Raw genomic sequence first — 19,006 nt, forward strand, 5'->3', positions numbered from 1 at the left:
CTGAGTTCATGACCTGTGCCAAAATCAAGAGTCAGATGCACAACCAACTGAGCAGCCCAGGCACCCCTCACAGCAGGTTTTAACATGCCCATTTTACAGGTGAGCAAAATGAGGCTCATAAAGACAAATGATTTACCCAACGTCACACAGTCAATAAGTGGCAAAGCCCGGAATTCGAACTTTAAGCCCAAGCTCTTAATTTCAAGGGTATCCCAACAGCTCAACACTAAACAGAACTACACGTGTTTTGAAGTCAATCACCCCCACATAAACACACACAATCTTTTTGCTTTATCTTTTCAGATAAGTCAGAGATGATGAATAAGATTCCAAATGGGGGAACACTATTTTTTTCAAAAACAAGAAAACAACCCAGTTAAAAAATGGGCACAAGATCTGAACAGACACCTCATCAAAGAAGATACACAAATGGCAAATATTAGCATACGAAAACATGGTCAATATCAAGTCCTTAAGGAATCACAGATTAAGGTAACAATGAGATTCCACTACACACCTATTAGAACGGCAAAAATCCACAACATTGACAACACCAAATGCTGACAAGGATGCAGAGCAACAGAAACACTCTCTCTTTTTTTTTTTAAGATTTTATTTATTTTTTGAGAGAAAACACACGCACAAGCCGAGAGAAGAGCAGAGGGAGAGGGAAAAGCAGACTCCGTCCTGAGTGCAGAGCCCGATGCGGGGCTCGATCTCGCAACCTTGAAATCACGACCTGAGCTGAAATCAAGAGTCGGGTGCTTAACTGACTGAGCCACCTGACGCCCCAGGAACTCTTACTCACTGCAAAACTGTCCAGTTACTTTCGGAGGCTGTACTTTACAAAACTAAATATACTCTTTAGTTGTAATCGTGACCCCACAATTCCACTCCTTGGTATTTACCAAAGAAATGCAAATTTACATCCACACATAAAAGGGCACACTAATGTTTATGCCCATTTTATTCATTATTGCCAAAACTTGGAGCAACCTACACGTCATTTGATAGGTGAACAGATAAATACACTGTGGTACATCCATAGAATGGAATAAAATTCAGTAATAAAAATGAGCCCATGAAAAGACATGGGGGAAACTTAAAGCATACTGCTAAGTGAAAGCAGCCAGTCTGAAAAGGCTACGTGCTGTATGACTGCAACTCTGTGACATTCTGGAAAAGGTGAAACTATGGAGTCAGTAAAAAGATCAGAGGTCTTGGGGGAGAAAGGAAATGAACTTGTAGAACACAGGATTTTTAGGGCAGTGAAACTATTATAGGACACTGTAATGGTGGATGTACTCACGTCTGTCATTATACAACTGTCAAAACCTAAGGTACAACACCAGGAGCGACCCCTAAATGTAAAATACAGGCATATAATTAATAATTATACATCAAGGGATGCCAGGGTGGCTCAGTTGGTTAAGTGACTGCCTTCAGCTCAGGTCATGCTCCCAGAGTCTTGGGATCAAGTCCCGCATCAGACTCCCAGCTCCATGGGGAGTCTGCTTCTCCCTCTGACCTTCTCCCCTCTCATGCTCTCTCTTCCTCTCTCTCTCTCTCTCTCAAATAAATAAATAAAATCTTTAAAACAAAACGAAAAATAATAATTATGTATCAATACCAGCTCATCAATTGTAACAACTGTACTACCCCATCGATGCAAGAGGTTAGTAAGAGGGGAAACTGGGGGCAGGAAGGGGATATGTGTGAACCCTCCCTATGTTTCACTCAATTTTTTCCTGTAAACTTAAAACCATGAAAATCAAATGCTAATAGAACAATTTTTTTTACTTTTCTTCTACAGAGGGAAAAAAAATACGACACCCCAGTCTACATCTGTGGGAAATCTGCTACTAGGATTAAAATTAAATTGGTAGACCACGTCAGACCCTTCAAAATGTTTTTGTGTCAGTTAAGGATCTGCTATCATCCCCGATCACAAACAAGGAAAGAAAGCACGTACTGTTCGTGCCTTTATTCCGCGAATGTCTTCTGCATCCCCACCACATGGGGACACAGCCCTGTCGCAGACGCAGACGGCTGCCAGGCTGACAGACGCTAGCTCCCAATGCTTTTTCTTCCCCGCCTGTATCACAATTTGAACATGTGCATTTCTTTGTTTGTTAATCTCTGTAAGATCCTGGGGTGGGGGTGGCTCCGTTTTGTTCGCTGCAAATCCCCAGTGCCGGCCGCCCCTGAGCAGGAGTGAACCAGACAAGGACTCTATGAGCGCAGGGGCCACACGAAGAATGGCAGAGCCAAGAGCAGGGCGGCTGGGGTCCTCTGCGGCATCCCCGGAGGGCCTTGGACAAAAGAGTCCGGTGGACAGCCAGAAAGGAAAAAGCAGGGACTTGGCAGGCATGAGGCCGGCATTCCAGGAAGACAATCTTCCTGGTAGGACTGCCAGAAAGGAAGAGGCCTCTGTGAATTTCAGAGCTGGAAAGTCATTCAGGAGATTGTTACTTAAGATCACAGGCCTTAAGGACACACGGCTCCTAGGTACCAAGTCAGAGCAGGTGAGATCCCAGGACCTCCTAGGAGCCCAGGAAAAGGGCAAAGTGCACCTTGATTCTTGGGCCTTCACCTAAGTGAGGCTAATGATAGCGGAGAGTGAACGTAGACCCGCAAACCCCCCAACCTCCTGCAATCCCCTGCCATGCAAGGTCAGGGAGTGTGGCCAGAAACAGCCAGCTCAAAGATGAACTACCTCTGATGTCAAATCCCCATGCTAGGCCATATATAGTCATTATTTTAAAATTAAAATAATTTTTAAAAATTTTTTTATTTAAAATTAAAACATCACCTTTGCTGTATCATAACTCCCAGAATCCCCCCTACAGCACTGCTGGATTTCACAGATGTGCCCAGGACGCTGCGGGGGGCTGTACCCCACGCAGACAGTGACTGGCTTCTCCCAAGTTACAGACCCTGTCCCAAGTTTCACCAGCAAGTATACAGAAGTGGGCTCTGCAGCGAACAGCCTGTGTCATTTGGGACCAGCTCAGTTTCCCACATTCTTTTCCCTCTTTCACACAAAGAAGGCAGTCATCCTTTCTCAACAGGTTTTGTCCCAGATGCACTCTGATTAACTCAAAGTTCCAAACACAGTGCCTGGAACATAGTAGGTCCTCAAGGGGGAAAAGAAAAAACCCTTGCTTTTTAAACCAAGCTGGTCTCTGAACCCCTGGTGAGCTTCTCCGCACTAGAAGGAAGAAATGAGAGAGTTAAATAAGACAACTGGCCCAGATGACTGCAGGCTGAACGAAACCCTTGCCCAGGGCTATCGGCCACGCTGCCTGGGCCAAGCTGGAGGCCAGGAAAATGCTCGCTTCCTTCTCCTGCAGGAACTCAGTGCTCTGGCCTGGAGAGGAGCTTCCTTCAGCTGTCCCCACCCATTTCCTCCAAAACATTCCATGCTCAGCCAGGACATACCAAGAAGAGGCCACTGGGACCAACTGGGAGGGGTGGCCTGACCCCCCCTTCCAGGCCTCTCTGTGCACATGACCTACACTTTCGCCTGGCTCCCACTGCCTCCCCACACAGAGACCAAGCCTTGGTTTGTCCACCCTAGACCTGCCTCTCTCCGGCTTCTCCAGGCTGCCGGCCAGAAACAGCAGGAGACAGGCTGGGGAGCTGGGCTGCTTGCCCTCAGCCATGGCCCTAATTTGGCCTCTTACACTCTCTTTACTTAGGTCCCTGACTGGTCAGCCTACCTCTAGTTCTGGTACCTACTACAGGTGAGTCTCTTCAAGGGCAGTCATGAACCACTCCCCTCCTCAAGCACCTTCAGTGTCTCCCACTGCCCCCTGAATGAAGTTCAGAGACCGCACCCAGATTGACAGCTCTCTCCGGCATAACCCAAACCCACCCTCCAGTCCCCACAGGGCTCATAATGAAATGAATTCTACCACGATCTGCACACACATTTCTGGACCTGTGAGTACAGATTTGCCCTAGCTGGATCTTATTCCTCCACCACCCTCCCCCCACGCCTCCTGACTCTCCCGAAAGCCCTTTCCCTTCCTGGTCTCTGAAGTCCTCTAGCACGCTGTCCCCAAACCTCAGGCATCTAGTGCCACTTGCTATCCCCACGCAGCCCCCGCACTAGTCTTTAACTTAATATTTTCCTTAACATCCACTCATTCTTTCGCTTCCACTTCTTGTCAAAGGAAACTTTGTATCTCCACCTTAACTAGGAAACCATCGCAGGGTGCCTAGTCTGACTCTTGGTTTTGGCTCAGGTCATGATCTCAGGGTCATGAGATCGAGCCCTGCGCTGAGCGTGGAGTCTGCTTCGATTTTCTCTCTCCTTCCCCCTCTGGCCTCCCCTCCCAAATCGCGCACATGTGTGCTCTCTCTCTCTAAAATAAATAAATCTTGGGCGCCTGGGTGGCTCAGTGGGTTAAGCCTCTGCCTTTGGCTCAGGTCATGATCTCAGGGTCCTGGGATCGAGTCCCGCATCCGGCTCTCTGCTCAGCAGGGAGCCTGCTCCCCCCGCTTTCTCTCTGCCTGCCTCTCTGCCTACTTGTGATCTCTCTCTGTCAAATAAACAAATAAAATCTTAAAAAAATAAAGAAATAGGTGTGCCTGGGTGGCTCAGTGGGTTAAGCCACTGCCTTCGGCTCAGGTCGTGATCTCAGGGTCCTGGGATCGAGTCCCACATCAGGCTCTCTGCTCAGCGGAGAGTCTGCTTCCTCCTCTCTCTCTCTGCCTGCCTCTCTGTCTACTTGTGATCTTTCTCTGTCAAATAAATAAATTAAAAAATAAAATAAAATAAATAAATAAATAAAATAAATCTTTAAAAAAAGAAAGAAAACCATATCATTTGCCATGAACAGATGGCAACTGAAGAAAACAAAGTTATATTCTAATAGACATGAAAATAAATATATAATTGATTAAGTGTTTCAAATGCTCATCTGTATAATGTACTTAATATTACTATGTACTTACGATCACACCCTAAGAAATGCTGTCTTGGCAGTTTATTTTGTCCTCTCATGGCCCTTGGTTTTTCAGGCCCTGTCGCACAGTTATCTGGGGACCTGTTCTAGGCCTGTCCTGGTTGACCCCAAATGTGAGCACGTTGGGGGCAAAGAGCCTACCGCCTCTTTCCTGGTGCCTATGGACAGCATTATGTGCAATAAAGATATTTTATCAAACCGAATGTTTCAATTAGCTCAAGTTGTATTAAGGGGTCCCATTCTCTGCCTCGCCTTGGGCTCACTGCTGCTCAACTCTCTACTGAAACACACATCCTCTCTGCCCACCAAATCAATTCCTGTCCGCTGGGTCTCTTGGACGATGGTATAGACAGTGACGGTCACAGCAGCACCACTGGCAGCAGTGCGGGGAGACCCCTCCTGTCTCTTCCTCCAGAACAGCAGGACCTGGGCAACCCAACCCGGAAAAGCAAGTCTCCCATTAACCATTAACCCACACTCTCTGGCCCAGACACCACACCCTGCCCTGGGACTTAGCAGAGTTCTGGGAAAACCCCTGAATGAGCTGAGCCCCTGGTTTCAGGAAATACAAAAGTCCTCTTCCTGTCCCCTCACAGCCAGAGACCCCGAAACACCTACCAGGAGCCGGAGGGGCTTCGCAGGGGGCGTCTGGCCCCGGTGGCACCCCAAGCGGGAGGTGACTCTCCCTCCCACCACTTGTTGTCCGGGGTGACCCCAGAGGAAGATCTGAATCACTCAGACTTAAGTCAATAAGTGGCAGCCGCGGGGAGGCCCCAGCTGGAGCCAAACCAAGGCCTGGATTCTCCCCGGTGGACTGAAGCTGGGACAAAGGCAGTCCACAGCTGGTCTGCTGGTGACCAATCTCCCTGACAACACAGTCTTTTCTGTGAACAGACTAGGGACACTTCCTATTAGAGGGAGACCTCCTTTGGGAATGTTTATAATCTTTTTGTCTTTTTGGCATTATTTTTGTAGTCTGGTTACTTTTATGAATTTCAAGGATTTTTTGTTGTTGTTCTTGTTAGAAAGGGTACCTTTCATGGAAAGGTAGCCAAAATATGCATTCTAGGGCACCTGGGTGGCTCACTCAGTGAAGCATCTGGCTTCGGCTCAGGTCATGATCCCAGGGTCCTGGAATCGAGCCCCACATTGGGCTCCCTGCAGGGAGCCTGTGTCTCCCTCTCTCTCTCCTGCTCCCCCTGCTTGTGCTCTATCTCTCTGTCAAATAAATAAAATCTTTAAAAAAAAAAAAAAAAAGAAAAAAACTCGTTCTAGATAGTGTCATGCACATGAGACATCTCATAAGTATGGGTGTATTTCCCCAAGAAAAAGGTAAACTGAGGAACAGATAACTTGACCAATGCCATAAACGGAACAGCCTCCCAAATACAGCTTGAGGAAGACAAGGATACGGAGTGAGCCCCTGTGTAGCCAGGGGCTGTTACATGCTGACACCTGCCTACAGTGGGAAGATGACGAGGATCTCCTTTTTGACCTTTTCATAGTGCAAACAAGTTAACAACAGGAAAAAAGGTTGCCTTGATAAGAAAAAACACCATGTCCAGCAACCTATCCCTCATGGAGAACAAAAGCAGATGCCACTGAAAGGGATGGTTGGATAGCATCATGAAGAGGTTCTCAAACTGGGTTCCAAGGAGCCCTGGGGTGCCACGTGCCCTCTTCAGGGCTGCTAATGGAGAACGGAGGGAATACAGAGTGTGCGCCAACCCAACCCAGAGCAGCTCAGCGCTCCTCTGCTTCCTATATTGGACTTTCAGGGAAGGTTTCATTTCAAGGAAAGCTCCCATAGCTAACAACGTTGGGGAAAGCTAATATGGGACACTGGTGGTATCACGCAGGAGAGCGGGACACAGCTGTCTCTGAGTTTGTAGGAATTGGCCGCCACATCCCCAGGTACACTGGGAACCAGCTGGTCCTTCATCCTGAAGGTGGGCAGAGGCTGGCCCAGGCATACATTTCATCTGTCCGGCATTCCTGTCTTTGCACATGAGTCCTCCTCCAGGCCAAGAAATCATGCCCACAAGTCCTTGGGGGAGGGGTCCGCACAGACACTATATGGCCCCACGTACCCTCCTCAGGGTGAACGTGACTGGGCCCAACCAAATAGAATATCCTCACCCCTTGAGCACAGTGACTGGCACACACTGGGCAGGTCTGTGGGTCCTCCCCCAGGGTTCTCTCAAGAGTTACTGAGAAACACACTCTTTCCCAGTGAGAGTAAGCTGTGAGGACAATGTTGGCTTGGGATGACCAGTGGCCATCTTGCCACCACAGCCTAAGGATGAAAAGAAGCTGAGCTGAGAGATGGAGGTAAATAACCCAGACGGCATCGTCAGTCGCTGGATCCAGCCATGCCTGAACCACTACCCTGATTCCAAGTTGTCGGGTCCACAGAGTCTCCTTTATGCTCAAGCTGGTTTAAGTCAGGTCTTTGTCAGCTGTAATCAAGAGTCCTGAGTAAAGCACCTCTCCAGGAATGAGAAGGAGCAGAAACGTATACACAAATTTAAGTGAGCTTGACATGTTAACAGAAACATCCTAGAAAGGAGCTTCCTGCTCCAGAGATCACCGGCCCCTGTGGAGGGCTGTGCCAGCAGCAATCTAGCCTGGAGATGCCTGGGCAGTGGCTGCTTCCCCTTGAAATGCCCAGGGTTCATTCCCAGGCCTACTTGGGCCCTCTGCAGCAGCCGCATGCCCAGAGGAAGCCCCCCACCCCACTGTGGGCTTCTTCCCTGGCCCCTGGATGGTGTGGCAGCCTCCCCATCTGTCCCCACAACTGAACAGTCCCCTCAGGATCCACCCAAGCCACTACAGGAAGTTCACCCACTCTGCATGCCCTAGGCTAGGTGAGGCTGTCCCAGATCTTCCCAGACTCTGGCTCACCTGCCAGGCCCAACAGCCCCAGATTTGCCAGGACAACCAGACTAGTGCAGCTAGAACAAACGGCAAGGAAGTAAGTCTTGCATGCTGACTCAAGAGCCTTCCACACTAATGTGTGGGGCGTGTGTGCCCCCTCTGGCCTCTCTCAATCCAGCATCATCCTGCAATGTGTGAATCCCAAGCAAAAAGGCCCCGTCACTGCTGTGTCCCCACCCTCTTTAGTCAAAACCTCACCGAACAGGCTTGAGCATGAAAGTAGGAATCCAACTGTTTCATGAATCCATAGGTAAGATTTGCATGAAGGAGGCTGAAAGGGACAAAGTGAGTGACTCGTATATGAAAGAGGGTGATGTGATACTTAATATAAATGGGAAATAAAAGTTCCTTATGTAAGTGACTGAAAAACACCTTAAAAAGCAGAAGAGGGGGAAATGAGTAAAATAAATCCGTTCCTGAAAAATAAAGGCATTTAAAAAAAGCCGTGTGCAAGAAAGCATGCTACAGGGGCGCCTGGGTGGCTCAGTGGGTTAAGCCTCTGCTTTCGGCTCAGATCATGATCTCAGGATCCTGGGATCGAGCCCTGTGTCGGGTTCTCTGCTCGGTGGGAAGCCTGATTCTCCCTCTCTCTTTGCCTGCCTCTCTGCCTACTTGTGATCTCTGCCTCTGTCAAATAAATAAATAAATAATCTTTTTAAAAAATGCTACAAATATGATCAGTACATATTCCATTTTAAAACTGGAAATGTGGGGGGGGACCCAGGTGGCTCAGTCGTTAGGCATCTGCCTTCGGCTCAGGTCATGATCCCAGGGTCCTGGGACTGGGTCCTGTGTTGGGCTCCCTGCTCATCGGGGAGTCTGCTTCTCCCTTTCTCTCCACCCCACCCCACCCACCCCGCTCATGCTCTCACTCACGCACTCTTTCTCTCAAATGAATAATTTTTTAAAAAATCTTTAAAAGCAATAGATAAGATAAAATTGGATGTGTGGGCAGAAGCGTTATGCAGTGAACCAGAGGCACAAAGCGCCTCCAGAGAGCGGGGCCAGGCCAGCAGGGGCGGCAGGCATGGCCAGGGCTGCACTGGGGTCTGGAGAGCCAGAGCCTGCCTGGGGGGGGTCCCCAAGGATTGACAGGCACAGGAGAAGCAGGATGTAAAGACTGAAGAGCAAAGGCTCCCTCCACTATTCCTGCATCCACTTGGGTGTGATCTCCCCAGCCCTCCTCCCCTCTGCCCCTGCCTGCCTGAGGTCCCTCCCCCACCCCATCCCTGCTCCACCCACAAACCTACTGCCCTCCCCTCTGCTGCCCCAGTCACCTTTGCGCATAGCTCCAGCAGCTAGCTCCTCACCCCACCCCCGCCACTGCCCTTACAGCACCCCAAAGTAATCCTGGCCCTTCCCTCCTCCAGCGCTGCCTCTGCGCCTCAGCTCCCTGTCCCCGGAGGCTTGGATGACCCTTCCCTCCACCTCATCTTTGTAGACTCAGCCAGTGGGGCTACAACCAGAAGCCTTCCTTGATCTCCCTGCCCCCTCTGACACTGTCTTCACCCCCCTCAGGGCTGGGCACCAGTTCCCTTATGCGGGTCTTCACTGGGAAAAGCCTGCACCTGCTTCACCTTTGTGCTTTCACTCATTCACGCCACAGTTATGCACCAGGCACCTACGATGTATGTAAGTGGAATATAGCCTATGCTGGCATAGGAGGGGGCGTGAGCAAGACACACCCTGTCCCTGCCTTGGAGCTCGTGTCTTGGAGCTCGTGTCTTGGAGGGCAACAGAGCCACCAAACAAATCAGCGCAAATAAATGCATCGGTACCAGCTGTGATGGGGTCTCTGAGAGAAAAGTGCACGGTTCATGAGCTCCAAAGTAGAGGAAGTCGAGGAGGGCATCTCGGGGGTGGTGACGGGCCCCAGAAGGGAGAGGATGGTGGGCCAGGCACACCTGGGGAATGAGTGAGTGGCTAGAGTGAGTCAGGAACTGCTGGTGTGTCCGTGTCCTTGCAGATGCATTTATCCCCTCTTCTCACCCCGATAGGTCACTGGTACCCAGAGGGCTTTAGCAGCAAACGGATCTGCGGTGCACACAGGACAGGCCCACCTCTGTCACACCTCAGCAGCGCTCAGCCCGAGCATGCGGCTCTCCGCTCACGGCTCTCTCGTGGCTCCCAACACCGCCAACATGCCCGATGCGGGCGCGGCCCTGGCAATGGCTGCCCAGGGCACATGCTAGAAGGATGGCAAGGTTCTGTCTGGCCTCTGCAGGCAAGGGCCACGACCGTTCAGTGACATCTGCCCACTGGAGCAGGAGTACGCCACCATGTCCCATATTTTCTGTGCCACTTGCGGTCCCATAGAGGACCACGCAGGCAAGAAATTTCCTGTAGATCTAACGGCCTGGAGTAGCCCCCCGTGACTGGCATCCTATTCCTTATGGACCACATGGACCGTGCGAATACCGTTTTCCTGCTTCGACCACTCACAAGTTCAGAGCTAAATTTGTGGTTCAGAGGCAGCCGACTGCACAGCTCTCTGGCCTGAGCGTGTATTCTCTCTCCCTGGTTCTGACCTTCTGGTTAATCCACATTTTTCCTGATCTTGCTTTTGCAGGTTTCTATTTAATTACATACACACAGAAACAAACATATGTACCTAAGTATACAGAAAACACCCTCTTCTAGATCTGACATATAATATCTATTTTATGTTTCTGTTGCAAAGACATATTTCTACATGTTGTCTATATTCCAGATCTAGAGAGAAAGCTACATTCCTGTGGGCATCTGGATTCCTTCATGGAGCCAGATGGAGGCCTACAGGGAGAGATGGGCAGAAGATGGGGGAAAATGAGGAAGAACAAAAGCATTCAGATCACCCCCATGCCCTGCTGTGAACAGAGTCTGGGATTAGAGAGGAGAGGCTGGGCCTTTCGTCCCAGCTCGGGCCAGCAGTGACGGAAGTACAGGAGAAAAACGACTCTCACCACCCTGCTCCTCGCCAGGCAACATGAGGTTTTATCAACTACTGAATGCATATAAAACAATCTGTCCTACTTACTTAGTTCAGTTGTAACAGAGACTAAATGGAGAGGTTCCTGACTGCTAATCAGCGGGTAAGCCCCCAGCTTATGCCACCGGCATCATTATCAGCACTGGAAAGAATATTCTGGGCAACCAGCACCCAGCCATGAGCAAGAAAACGCCACACTGCATGGCTTCCTACAAATGCTGGAGGCATTCAGCAAGAGTTGAGCATTTGGAGCCAACATCTGTATGCAGAGTCCTTCCTTGTCCCTCCCTTCCCTCCACCCCAGTGTCTGAGAACCGCGCCTGACTGAAGGACTTCAAGTCCCTGCTTCGCACAGCCAGAGAAAAAGCACCGTGCAGATCAATCACACTCCTTGGGACTGGAATTTGCAGCTGCCACCTCCCCCTGGTGCCAAGGACCAGGGCTCCAGGCCCCATGCACCACCTGCAGGCCAGGTAAAGAGCATGAGCAGAGGCTGGAAACCATGGGGCAGTGTGAGGTCACCGGCAGCCGACCCCCACGCACACCTCCCACTGGATGTTACACGCACTTCCTCTGGCCTCCCGTCTGCAATCAGAGGCCCATTTACTCCACAATCACCAGGGTTTGGAGGTACCTGAAGTCAGTGCCACTGAGTTTCAAGCAGCAGGTGAAAACGAGGCAATGACAATAACCGGGGTCCTTTTCAACACATTGGTCAGCGGGGAACAGTTAGGTCTTTCTTTACTGGGGGAACGGACAGAATTTACAAAGATGGTAAGACTAATTCTAAATTCTGGAACGTTCCCGGCCCAGCCAGAGGCTGAAAGTAAAGGCCAAAAGCATAGGGGAGATGGACAAACAAGAATGAATCTGCAAACCAGTTCAAATGACAGAAGAAGGTCTCGTGTAGATTATCCCTGGGTGCAGACCAGTCCTAGGCAGTGAGTTACCCCAAGTGTGTGTGTCCGGTTTGGGGGGCACCCTGCCGTAAAAGAACCTGGCCTTTATCCGATGACCCTTCCCCTCCTCCACCTTACCACAGCTGCCCAACTGCCTTTGGGGGTGGGGGCGCTGTAGAAGCCCGGCATTTACACTGTGACCAGCCCCCTCGGGCCCAACTGACCCTCTGGGGGTGCGTCCCACACAAGCAGAGATGTTGAAGTCCTTCCCCTTGAAAATCTGGGAAATGGGCTGAGTCTCAACTGCTTTCTGGAAGAGTAAGCTGTAAACCTAGGAGCTGGTGGAGGGCCCACTTCCCCCATGTGGATACCCAGGAAAGAAAAGGATCATCTGTGGTGGGAAACAAGAGGCCACACGAGGCTAAAGCAAATACGAGTCAGAGAGAGGGCTGCTGTGATTCCCTTGGGTCCATGGGCTTGATTTAGCCCTTCCAGGGGCCTGAGCTTCCATGAGATACTCCAGTGCCCTGTCAATAAATTCCCATTTTTGTTCAATGGCTACTGCTTGCAACCACCTAGCCCTCCTTAGCCGAATGAATATAAGGTCCGTTCCCGACCACACGTTAAGCCAGATCTCAGCCAGTCTCTGGGCTGATGAAGAACACCCAGGGGGGTTCCAATCAGTGGCCAGGGAGGTCTGGCTCCATCTAGCGGGAGGAACCTTGAACAATAACCTCCCTGAAATGCAGAGGCCTCCCCAAACCCACTGTTGACCCTCTCCAAAATGTTCTCCTCCAAGGTCACAGAGAGCTCTTCAAAATGCAACCCAAAATGGAACTCTCTAGGTCCATCCTCCAGGAGCCTCCTACTGCTCTAAAGATAAAACCAAAATCCTCCCTGCTAGCCCACCCCCTCCCAGCACTCACTCCCCATTTTCCCTCCCCTCAGCAACCTCCCAACAAGCACTAATCCCCTTGTTTTCTCTATGAATTTGCATATTCAGGACATTTCATATAAATGGGGCCATGTAACAGGTGGCCTTTTCTACTCTTTCATTTATCTGTGCTCTAATCTTCATTTTTTCTTTCCTTCTGCTCACTTTGGATTTAGTTTGCTCATCTTCCAGTTTCTGAAGATGGAAGATAATTAATTTGAGGTCTTTCTCATTTATGAATACAGGCACTTTTAACATAAATTTCCTCCTAAGCACAGCTTCAGCTGCATCCCAGAACTTTGGACATGTCGTATTTTCATTTTCTTACATCTCGAAGTGTTTTCGAATCTCTCTCACGACTTCTTGGACCCATCGGCTAGATAGCCGTGCTTACTTTCCATCTGTTTGTGAACTTCCCAAATTCCCTTTTGTTACTGATTTCTAATTTCATTCCACTGTATGCAGAGAACGTACTTTGAAGGATTTTGATCCTTTGAAATTTAAGGAGGCTTATTTCAGGATACAGTTATCTCCTGGAGCAAACTCTACGAGCCCTTGAGAAGAACATGGACTCTGCTTCTGTTGGGAGGTGTGCTGTGTAGACATCTGTGTAGACAACCTGGTTGACAGGGTTGTTCAAGCCCTGTGCTCCCTTGTGGGTCTGGTCTGCCCCGGTCCATCTATTACTTTGGAACCTTGAAATCTCCAACTATGACTGTTGAATTGTCTGCTTCTCACCTCATCTCTGTTAGTCTTCGCTTTGAGTATTTCAGGGGTCCCTTGTTAGGTGCATATATAATTGACATGTTTTCCTGATCAGTTAACAGTAATGTACGCACATTACAAAATGTCTTGTCTCTCATCACTATTTCTGTCTTAAACATTTTCTCTGCTATCAGCGTGGCCATCTCAGCTCGCTCTTAGTTACTGCTAATGTGGTATATCTTCTTCTACTCCCTTACTTTCCACTGACATGTATCTTTAAATCTAAAATGTGTTTCTTGTAGACAGTATAGAGTTGGGTTTATCCATTCTGTTAATCCCTGTCTTTTATTGGACTTTTTAGTCCATTTGCACTTAATGCAATTATGGATAAGATTTATGCCATTTTGCTATTTGTTTTCTCTATGTCATGTCTTTTTATTCCTACATTCTTCCATGACTGCCTTCTTTTATGTTAAATAGGGATTTTCCAGCATACCATTTTAGTTCTCTTTTACCACATATTTTTAAATTATTTTCTTAGTGGTAGTCCTGGAGAAAACAATTAATATTTTAACTTAAAATGATCTAGCTCTGATTAATAGCAAATCAATTTCAACAACATACAAAGACTCCACTATGATATAGCTCTGTCTCCTCTCCCTTCCTTTGTGCTGTTATTGCTATGCAAACTACATCTCTTAATGTTATCACCCTGTCAACACAGTTTTATAACTATTGCTTTATGAAGATAAAAGAAAGGAGTTACAAAAAAATACATCTATAGCTTTAAAGGTGCTCCTGATTTCTTCATGTGGATTTGAGTTCCTGTCTGGTGTCCTTTCATTTCAGCCTGAAGGACTCTCATTAGTATTTCTTGTAGGGCATGGCTGACAGCAACAAATTCAGTTTTGATTTACCTGAGATGTCTTAATTTCTCTTTCACTTCTGAAGGATAGATTTGATTCTGGATGTAGAATTCTTAGTTGACAGTCTTTTTTGTGTTAGCACTTTGTCACCCCACTGCCTCCTGGTTTTCATGGTCTCTGATGAGAAGTCAGCCGTAAGTCTTATCAGGGAATCCTTTGCCGGATTAAGTCTTGCCCTTCATTTCTGAGCTCAACCATCTCCTCCTCCCTGGACTATGTCAGGCCCTTTTGCACACGCACCCCCAGCGCTCTTTACTTCTCCTTTGTAGGGATGATTACAACTGTAATTAAACAATTAACAACAGAAGTAGCTCTTGTGTGCGTGCACACATGTGTGTGTGTGTATGTGTGTGTGTGTGTGTCCCTCACTAGAAGTTCCATAAGGCAAGAACCAGGACTGTTTTGTTCACTGCTCTATCCCCAGAGGCAGCACAGTGACAGCACACTGTAGTCTTTCAAAAAAATATTTACGGAGTGAATGAATGAAAGTCATCCCAAGGTAGACTGAGTTACTGGGGTCAATTCTTTACTTCTAGTCACTGTATAAGATAGCCACACTCTGCCATGGCCTTGTGGTGGGCAGTGTACTTCCCTGTCCCTTGGCTTGGGACTGACCACATGCCCTGGGACTGGCTGATGGGATGTCGGTGGATACAATGTGAGAGAAGGCTTAAAATGTGCTTGTGCTCCTGAGCTCGCTCTCTTGTACTCCTGCCTGTCACCATGACACAAACATACCTTGGTGGTCACTGGTCCAAATGATCAGACACATGGAACATACCTAAACCCAACTTCCAGCGTGAAGTCAACAAATCCCACTGAGTGCAGCCTAGGTCAGCCAGACCCCACCCAACCCAAAGACCCATGATGAGGAATAACCACTTACTGACATATGCTGGTGGGTTTTGGGTGGTTTGTTATGCGGCAATATTGTGGTGAGAGATGACTGAGACATATGTCTTGGCAAGTTTGAGGAGCACAAGGAAGTCCTGGGGAAGGTCTTCCATCTGGTCCTTCATATGGCCCACGACTGGGTCCAAACTGATTCTATGGTAGACCCACCTCCCTCCTCCAGACTTACAGAATAAACACTCTAAAATTCTACAGTCCCACAGCTGGGACAATGATCCCGAGTGGCAGCCTTCTGGCTGCTTGGAGAAGCACCTGCACAGTACCAGGCACACAGTGGAGTTTAATGGGAGCTTGTTTTTGTCCTCCTCCAACCACCCTCTCACCAACACCCAACACGGCCTGAGAGTGCCTCTTCACAGCCAGAAAAATCTGGGTTTCTCTGCAGTGGGTTTGGGGTGGGGGTTCCCAGTGACTGACCCTTCTTAGGACCTCCACTGATTCCCCAAACTCAGGTAAAGAGGAGTGGGCAGGGACATGGGCAGACAGAGCCTACCCCTTACATTGTTACCCTGATTCAAGGTATAATCTAAGATTATACTCATCCACTCAAAATGTATAACTGTCTCTTTCAAGGAGGGCTTGAGGCAGCTTGGGGACTAAACTCAATAACAAATATACTTAGGGGTCAAAGAGAACAGAGGCCAGGCAGAGAGCAGAAAGAGGAGATGCCACCAGAAATCTGATGATTAAACTGAGAGACACATCGAACTCACTGAGCTCACAGCTCCATAGAAAGGGAGCAGGTACGTGGGTTCCAAAATTCGACAGAGCACTGATGTCTGAGTATGAACCCCACCAGCAGGTGGGTCCAAGGCCCAGAGGACACTCCACAGGCCAAACCAAGAACTCGTTACTAGCAATAAGAATCGCCCTCACCCACATGCCAAGCATCGTTCTAAATGCTTTGTCCAAGACTTCTCATTTCGTCCTCACGACAGCAACACAGGGACTCACTGTTTCCATTTCACAGATGAGGCAACTGAGGTCCAGAGAGGCGAAGCAACTTTCCAAGGCCACAGAGGGAGGGAGTACTAGAGGCAGGATGAAACCTCTAAATCTGAACCCAGAACCCCTTGCCCCTTACCCAGGAAACAATCCAGCTTCTGCACTGCTCATGCTAGGCCCCCACTGCATCCTACAGACGCCGGGCACTTCTGGCTCTGGGCCAGCTACAGGCTGCCCTCCTCTCTGCTGAAGCCTCACTCCCTCAGCTTCCGAAGCTCTACCACCCTGCTGGCCTCGCCTGTGTGTCAGAACCCTACGACTGCCCGTGAGCCTCGTGCGGATAACCCGCCAGCCTCTGGAGAGGTGCCTTACCTTCCCACCCCCACTAACCCTGCCTCCGCAGCACACGGCCCTCCTTGCTGCCCAGCCCTCCTCCAAGCGCAGCGGCTCCCAAGCTGTCTCAGCGTCCTGGTCATCCCACACGCCTGCCACAGACTCCAACACTAATGCCTTAGGAGCCCACATTCCTTGTCAGTCTGCAGAGCTCAGCACTCAGAGTGATGTCAGAGAGGCTGCTCCAGGGCAGGGACCCATGGCAGAAAACCCTCAAACCCTAAGTAACTTCTCGACCCACACTCCAGACAGGCCTGCGCAAAGTGAGGTCAGCCCATAACTGAATTCTGTCAGCTCCCTTGGCTTGTCCTCTCCGCGAGGACCCCAGAGAGGGACCCAGGCACCAAGTTTCAATTCTGCGAAGGCGACTGAGATGCCACACGAGGCCTGCTTGGTCCCAAGGTCCCTCCTCTGCCAAGTTATCCCTCGTCACTCTGTCAAGGGCGATGCAGTTCACCATGGGACCCAAATCCAAAGACAGGTTTACAGGCAGTCTGAGGCCATCCCAGCCCATGACCCATATTGTGTGGGATGAGAGGAGGCTCCTTTTATTCTAGGTGCTTCTCTCCCCACTGTTGGAAAATTATTACAGTACACTGGTAACATGAAAAAAAGAGATTTAATGTCCATTTGTTGGAAAATCACTATCATCAACTACGTAAGTCAAAGCCGTCTTCTGTGTGGTGCCCTCATAGGACGCTCAGCTTGCAAAAATGACTTTGGCAAGCCCACCACAGCCATGGCTACCTGCAGCTCAGGCCAAGCAAGATGCTCCAAGCAGCTGAGTGACAGGCCTGGCAGGACCCTTTAGAGGGAGAGGGGGAGGCTACATGGAAAAACCAGGTCCCGTTTCTGCTGAGTTCAAGTCTTAAGCGTAAGGTCCTAACAAGCCCAGACAGTGGGAGAAAGCTCTTCACGTCTAGGCCGGGATAATTAGACCTCAAAGCTGAGGCTTCCACAAATGAGGAAAGCACCTCGAAAATTAGAACTGGCGGGAAGAGACGGCTGCAGGAACCGGCCGTCCAGAAAGGCCCTGGGATAGAAACGGTAAATGTGGGCCGCTTAGGCAGCTGCCCCAAGACACAGCCTAGACTGGGTTTTATCATTTGAGGTTAGAAAGGACTTCACATTTGTCTCTGACCTTTTTTGGCAAACTTCACCCATGGCCCCTGCCCCTTGATCAAACACTTTCCCAGACCCTGACATTAAGAAGGACAAGCACTGTGACAACTCAGACACCAGTCGGAATTGGGTCGTCTATCACTAATCGGTGTGATTCAATGACATTAAAAGAGCAACCAAAAATGACTTCATTTCCTTTTTTACTTTCAATGAGGCCCCACTTAGAATAGAATGATTTGGATGTTGAGCCTTCTTAGGCAAACAGTTCCTGAGGGATGGTGCAGAAGAACCCCGACTCTGGGTCTACCTTCTGATCAGTGACCCGAGCTCCCCCTCCTCGGGCCCCCCAAGTGCTCCACTTGGAGGAGCAAGAGAAATGAACCTGGTTTCCAAAAATGAAGTTCAGAAAATCATATACACTCCTACATTTCATCTTCTAAATTAAGCCAGTGTTCTCCATTAACTTCCCACTGGGGACCGAGAGAAAACTGTTCCAAAACTCCAAACTAAATTTAAAGTTAGAGGGGAAAGAAAACAAAACAAAACAAAACAAAGATTTGCCAAGCCCAAACATTTGAAGTAGCTTTGCCACCAACTTTTTAATTAGACGTAAAGTGACTACCTGTCCAAGAGCTCACCTTGTTAGCCCAGGAGTCCAAGGGTTCAAATGGGGTCATAGAAAAATATAGGGATTGGTTAAAAGCAGATTCCACTGCTAAGACAGTTCTAGCAAGAGAAGGGGTGCAATCCGCTAAAATATGGGGGCTAGCAGTTTGGCTGCAAGCAACAGAAGCCAGGGCAGGCTGACGTGAGCACAAAGGAATTCACCAGAGGGATACCTCCTAGCTCAGAACTGATGGCAAGGCTGAAGGTGCTGATGTGGAAAAAAAAAAAAAACAGGAACTTTAGTAGCGGCAAGAGGCCGGGCCGCAAAGTCTCTTCAGCAACGCTGCAAAGACAGTGACTCCACTAGTTTCCTTGATTGCTTGACTCAGCACAAGTGTCAGATCCCAGAATGGCAGCCCAGCTGACCCGCCCAGTGTGGGCCCAGATCCCACCCCTTGACCTGGGTGATGGCTACATGACAGCGTACACTTTAAAAAATGACTCAAACAGTATACTTAGGATGTGACTAGTTTTCTGAACGGATCTTATGCTATTAAAAAAAAAAAAAAAAGTTAGGCCTAACCTATGACCCAGCAATTCTACTACTCCCTACAGAAGTAAAACATGTAAGAGAAATAATATACATAAGGCACCTGAAAACATGTGTCAACAAGGAACTCAGGGCT

At 49.0% G+C, this 19,006-nt stretch overlaps 1 protein-coding gene across 5 annotated transcripts in view; it reads right to left on the minus strand.

Annotated features, from left to right (window-relative positions):
- Positions 1–19,006, minus strand: part of RPH3AL (rabphilin 3A like (without C2 domains)) — a 138,234-nt gene that overhangs the window by 106,103 nt on the left and 13,125 nt on the right. The window contains exon 1 of one of the 5 annotated variants that reach the window (XM_032849362.1): positions 5,592–5,617. The exons of 3 other annotated variants lie outside the window; for them this stretch is intronic. The gene's annotated coding sequence lies outside the window, so the exon portion shown is untranslated. Of the gene's footprint in view, positions 1–5,225; positions 5,337–5,591; positions 5,618–19,006 lie in introns of those variants that run through there. One more of the 5 variants, XM_032849360.1, reaches the window with a different exon arrangement.

This window comes from Lontra canadensis, unplaced genomic scaffold (assembly GCF_010015895.1).
Source record: "Lontra canadensis isolate GAN:19392208 unplaced genomic scaffold, GSC_riverotter_1.0 scaffold225, whole genome shotgun sequence".
In the NCBI taxonomy this organism is placed as follows: Eukaryota; Metazoa; Chordata; class Mammalia; order Carnivora; family Mustelidae; genus Lontra; species Lontra canadensis.